The sequence below is a fragment of the Montipora capricornis genome, chromosome 7 (genome assembly GCF_036669925.1).
Source record: "Montipora capricornis isolate CH-2021 chromosome 7, ASM3666992v2, whole genome shotgun sequence".
In the NCBI taxonomy this organism is placed as follows: Eukaryota; Metazoa; Cnidaria; class Anthozoa; order Scleractinia; family Acroporidae; genus Montipora; species Montipora capricornis.
Genome location: NC_090889.1, coordinates 3,402,000 through 3,408,601, shown reverse-complemented (window position 1 = coordinate 3,408,601; position 6,602 = coordinate 3,402,000). Strand labels below are relative to the sequence as shown.

Genomic DNA, 6,602 nt, shown 5'->3' with positions numbered 1-6,602 from the left:
AAAGCCATGTATGGCGTTCTTTCTCAAATTGAAGCTTAATTATCTATTAAAATGCATGGTTGCGCCCAATTTTCTTTTTGGAACCAATAGTACTTACTAAGATCTACTTTCTCAGCACAATTTTAAACCGCGCAAAAATATATCCCTGTATTAGTAAGCATCACCCATAGGAAATCCGAGTATCTAGAGTTGCACAGAACGTATGCGCAATAAGAATAGTTGGCAGCGAAACGACCAGTAGGCGATACGACCACAGGCGTCCCAAGCTGAAAATACGTGGTGTATGCGACAGTTTGGGTATATAGAGAATTGTATGGGAAAATCACCGATCGTAAAAAAATTGTGTAAATAACTATGTCATTTGAAATAAAGTTTTCCTACTTCAAATGTGTGACCAACTTGTCTCTTTTGGCGAGTTTCGAGCCATTCTGACACCGTTTAGTGAAGTCATCCGGAAGGCCGTTGCTGAAATAATGGGAAGGCCGGTGTCACACATTTGAGGTAGGAAAACTTTATTTCAAATGAGATAGTTATTTACACAATTTTTTTACGATCGGTGATTTTCCCATACAATTCTCTATATACACAAACTGTCGCATACACCACGTATTTTCAGCTTGGGGCGCCTGTGATACGACTAATTTCCGAATGGAGGGCGCGAAATTTGAACGAAAATGTCTTTCGACCTGATACAGTATCTCATGTTGTAAGAAATAGTGTTGGAAAAGAGATCATCACATATAGCACATCTGCAAAAGAAATCGTGCTCGATCCAACGATTTGATCAAACAATTCGGTATCGCGGCGTCATACAAAAGGTGTGACAAATTATTCTGCATGCATGGCGTGAATTTTGAATGATCGAATGGCTTTCAAATTCGGTTCTATATCATCAGAAACACCATTGCAAGATAATCATTTGCTAAGCCTAAGACTTATTAATTAGTCATCGAGAGAACTGAGCTTACTCACCGAGAGATCGGGGTGTCGAGGAATTTTTCGTTTCCTTGAAGAACTTGGTGGAGTTCCAGCGTCACTACTGCTTCCCTCGGCAAGACTTGAGTCACAACCAGCTATTTTGCTTTCAAGAGCAGCAACCCTCTCGTCCATGGCTTTAAATCCCCTCTCCATGGTAGCCTGAATTCCTGCCAAGGTCTGAAATACCGCATCAGAAAAATCGCTTTGGTTTCCTTCGTTGATTCTTAACGAGTCGTTGATGTCGGTCAACTGGTTTGCTACTGCCGATTGATCACTCTTTTCCAACTTCTCCTGGAGATCTTTCAGTTTATTCAGAACCAACCTGAATTCCGACACATTGGTGTTCCGGGTAGCCGCCATTTCTTGCTCGATCGACGGAACGTTCAGCTAAAATTCAGCCAGAAGCGATGTGCGATGCGATCACACTGTTATCAAGAATCTTCAAAGACCAAAAGTGGTTTTCCCGGTTTTCCCATAGTCCTCGTAGACGATTTGTTCACGCAACTAAAAGAAGCGTTGTGATTGGTCCATTTATGTTATTGGTTGTAATTTTTAGAGCCCTAAGTATTTTTGGTCATCGGCGTGGATTATACCATTTTTCATCATTTTTCACACATTTCTCTAACTCAGGATCGTTTACGTGTCGGTTTTGGAAAACATTAGAATGCCGAAAAGAAGTTCTCTGCGAAAGTTTGAAAGAAGAAATAGACGCCGAATTCAGTGTTCGCGATGTGGAAACAGCTACTCTTATTCTGGATCAAGATCGCATGTTTGCCCAGAAATAAGTGCATCTCCTGACGAGGCTTTCAATGCTTCATTGGAGGAAGAGATCAAAATCGACTGTGCAGATGAGAACGTAAACTCTGAAACAGAAAGAGAGGATCCTAGTTCGTGCTGTGAGAAGGACGTGGAAGGAGCTGATGTTGATCATGATGAATCTCACTGTGAATCAGGACGGTTGCTGTCCCCAGAGATCCGCAGGAGACTTAGAGAGAGGTTAAGGAAACGCTTTAATGAAGAAGACCTGGACTATTTCGAGGACGATGAAGACGATTTAACAGACAGTGCTGAGTGCAGTCCTGTGGACACTGATGATTCGGTGAACGAGGAGTGGAATGACCCTTCAGAAGGTCATGATCTTGAGGAGGATTTTGACCAGGAAGATGAAGGGGAAAATGTCAACGAGAATTCGACACCCTCAGATAAATGTGGAGCCCTTATTTTCTGGCTTTTATTGTTTTTATTATCTTGGCAGTCTGGATTTTCTGTAACAGACACTGCTGTTGAGATCCTTCTTAAATTTCTAAGCCGTTTTCTATGGTTAGTTGGAACATTTGATGGGAACAGTTGCTTTGCTGAGCTTGGCAAACGTTTACCAAACACCCTTTACAAGCTGAGAAAACATCTTGGACTGTTAAACAATGATAACTTCATAAAGTATGTCGTCTGCCCTAAGTGCAAGACTCTGTATGACTATAAAGAATGCATGCAGAAGCGCTGCGGAAGACAAGTGTCAGTCCGTTGCAAGTTTGTGCCATGGTCAAATCACCCACATAGAAGTAGACGAGGTGAGACTGTTTCCTTAGTGTACAAAAATTTATGTTCTTGTTGCTTGATTAACTCTAGCAGGGTATATAGTGTAACTTACCAGGGTATCGGCCAGGGTTTTGGGTACACCATATACAGGGGGTTTCAAATTACATGTAGGTAGGTACAGTCGAACCTCGATTATCCGGACCTCGATTATCCGGACTTTTCGATTATCCGGACTTTTTCTCTGGTCCCGTTTTTTTCATGAATATTAATAAGCTTTGATCTCAAAAGCTTTCAGAGGTAAAAAAAGTTTAAAATCAAGAAAAGTGCATGTGTTTAAAACTTTGCATTTACCACTTCGCTTTCAAAAGATTTAGCGCTCGGCGACAAAGAGCATTCTGATGCATTCAGCTGAATTTTGATTGGTTCAGTATTGTTTTGTTGCTAAGGGAATGTCAAGGACTTCGCCATGCGATCTCGTTTTAAGACTTTAAAGCAAACTACTGGCTTCACTTTTTTAGAAATGACGAATAGGTTTTCATTTATAACAGAATAGGTTTTCATTTATAAACAGTGTACATGAGTATAGGGGCAGTTCATAGAAGACTTTTGTAATTAAAAATGTGCTATCTTTATTTCTTTTGTTTACATTGTTATCTCATTAATATGCATATTTTCGATTATCCAGACTTTCGATTATCCGGACTTTTTACTGAGGGCCCGACGAGTCCGGATAATCGAGGTTCGACTGTACAGTATTTTTGCGAAGAAATATGGGTAGAATACTCAATAGATATTGAATTGTAAGTTAAAATCCCTTTCATGTAGAGCAATTTTTTTCCTTTATAGCAATGTCCCAATTTTGTGTATATTGGGTAATTATTTTCAGGTATATCAGTATAGCAGTTCCCCTGGGTTGACCCTGACTTACATATGTACAGTGTACTTTATTTACTTGAAAGAGTGATAATTAAATTTAACCAGGTTTTGATGCGACACTTACACAAGGGCAGCGCCTATTCAAGGGCAATACTTTTTAAAAATCATCACGAAATGCTTGTCAATAAGGCATAAGTCTTACATCTATTCTTATCGAGAAATGAAGGGAACAACCAAACCTGACGGCTAAAAAATTTTCTTGCATATGTTATATACAGTATATTGGCTACTGTACATGTATGTTTTCATGAGGATGTTTTAATGGGACAGTTTTTCAGTGAGTGATTAAAAAGTGGTACGAGAATCACTTCCTCTTTTTCTTCAGATTTTGAAAGAGTGTTTGCTTAACACCTGCCTAGCAAAATTTTGAGCTTTGATTTTCAACCAAAGGCTGTTTACTTTGTGTTTTAGATATCACGGTCAGCCATTACTCACATTCAAACTGACCGACTGGACGTCAGAGGATGGGATCTAGGGAAAAGTAACGTCATTCACTCGATAGCTTAAAATTTCAGCGAGTAAACATAGTTTATTATGTATGCAAAAGAGGAGTTTAAAAATCTGAAAGCGTGAAACTCACATGCTGCATATTAATTCAGTCGTGTACAAATTCATTGCATTCTTAAACTAGTCAGCGTTTCTCGTCATTTTCTCGTCAATCCAGCTCTGTCAAGATTTTAAAGTTGGTAATGGCAGACCATTAAATAGGAAAATTCCAGTTAAAATAAACAGTTGTCTTTTTGAACTTAAGGCTTAAAACTTGGGTCACGTAGTGTCCAGTTACAGTTGTAACTCAGATTTGAAAAAAAAAGATAAAACTTAATCTCTGCTTAAAATGAGAAGGATGCAAGCGTGGAAAATGATGAATATTTCTCTCTCCCACACTTATGACATGATGAATAGATATCATGTTCCCAGGGTTCTTGCAGAGAATTTTTGAGTGAAAAAAAGGGAACTGTTGTTAAAAACAAAAATGGAAAAAGGCTGGTCTGGAATATTTTCCAACAAGTACAGGGTAACAATAAATTGCTAAAATGCTGAGTGAAATCACCATTCTTGCTACCTAGCCAAATCTCATCTAAATTTTAATTATTTGTCAAAATATTCAATCTCTCCACCCTTAACCCTTGACATTACTGTCCAGTCTCTGCAGTTCACATAGACAATACTGTAGCAATGAACATAATCCTGGTGTATCATGGTACAGTGTAACATTGTCACTTTGGTTCCCAGTCATTTGGCAAGCTTTCTATCGATCAAGTATTAACTTTTCAGATTGTGTAATAGGGAAATGATTCACATTAATGAAATGAGAAAGTATTGATTTTTTTTTTAATATAAATGTATACTTCACAGTTCCTCTGTCTGATTTCTTAATTTATCAACATTTTATTGCTTAGGTCCTTGTGATGAATTACTCCTGAAGACTGTTCGCACTGGAACAAAGACTTTTCTATACCCAAAGATGGTGTATCCTTATAACTCTGTTATAAGGTCTTTGCAACAACTCTTTGGTAGACCTGGATTTTGGATGAAGTGCCAAGAATGGAGAAAGCAGATCTTCCCTGGCAATGTCAAAACAGACATATATCAAGGAAATGTCTGGAAGGAGCTTTCATCAGCTGGGTTTCTTTCTCACAGTAACAGCCTGGCTGTTATGCTTAATGTTGACTGGTTTAGGCCATACAAGCATTCTCCTGGATCTGTTGGAGTAGTCTATCTTGTCCTACTTAATCTGCCTCGCCACGAAAGGTACAAACTGGAGAATATTATTGTTGTTGGCATTTTACCAGGGCCTTCAGAACCAAAACTAACTGCGAACACTTTTCTTGAACCACTTGTCAAGGAGTTGCAGACACTCTGGGCCTGTAAAGAGCGTGTTGCTGTTCATGGTAGTTTCTTTAAACGGGCAATCAAAGTGGGGCTAATATGTGTTTCATCAGATATCCCTGCTACACGGAAAATTGGAGGATTCCTGGGACACATGGCATCACAGGGATGTTCTCGATGCAAGAAAGATTTTTCATCGGGACAAGGACTTAATTTCAGTGGTTTCGATCGTGAAAATTGGCTCTTTCCACACAAATAACCGTTCAATTGAAATTCAGCTGATGAGAAAGTTTTTAATGCAAAGTAAAGTTAAAGACTTCAAGTACCCTGAGATGTACCAGGACACTTTTAAGGATTTTTTTGACAATTGCCAAGGTTCAGGTTCAGTCAAGGATACTCAGGAACCAATAGAGCAATACCTTAGTCTTCAGGAACACAGAGAAGTATCAGTTGGTGATTTGCATTCCTGCAGTTGGACAGTGGACAACAATAATTGTATCTGTGCAACCTCTTCACCTAAAGATGCTGCACTTGACTGTGAGGATTTAAATGTGCTGAAATCAGTGTATAAGAAACTTTTGGACCTTGACGAGACAACCACTATTGAAATGCCCTTTACTATTGCACAATTCAAATCCATCAGAGTTGGATCAGAGCTATATGGATCACTGCAAAGCCAGACCGCAAGAAATTCCTTTGTTGTAGCAAACTGGGCAGGATCTGAAGGGTCACTGGCCTGCGACACAGGATCTGACGATATTAGACCAGGACAAGTGTTAACATTTTTCCGGCACTGTGTAAAGATCAAATCAACATTGCCTAATTCATCAGAACGCAGATGCCTATTTTACATGGCACGGGTCAACTGGTATTCTGTACATCCTGAACGCTATTCATATGGAGTCCCGGTGGAAATCTGGTGTAACATGTTTTGATGTATTTGGACCTGCCTGCTTTATTCCTGTTCAGAGAATCAAATCTCATTGTGCATTGGGAGAAACAATTTATAAGAGAGAAACTGTTATTGCAGTGACAAGATGACTTGAGATTAGTGTTTTGATATACAGTGAGACCTCTATTAAGCAAACCCCCAATTAAGGGGACATCCTTTATTAAGCAGACACTTTGGTCCCAAAATCAGTGTCTCTTAATTTTATTTTGGTAATGTTTATTGTAATGTTAAAAACTTCTATTAAGCAGACTTGCATTGCAGTATTGGTAGCATTCTTGATGAAGGCGATTGATCAGTGATGAGTCCATACATGCACATTTAGCTTTCAATTAAGAGTCAATTTTTCTGTTATCCATGACTGTCATCCACA

General features: G+C 39.0%; 1 pseudogene; it reads left to right on the top strand.

The window, feature by feature from the left end:
* The first annotated feature begins 611 nt into the window (after nucleotides 1–611).
* Nucleotides 612–6,215, top strand: LOC138057963 (uncharacterized; annotated as a pseudogene).
* Nucleotides 6,216–6,602: the final 387 nt, after the last annotated feature.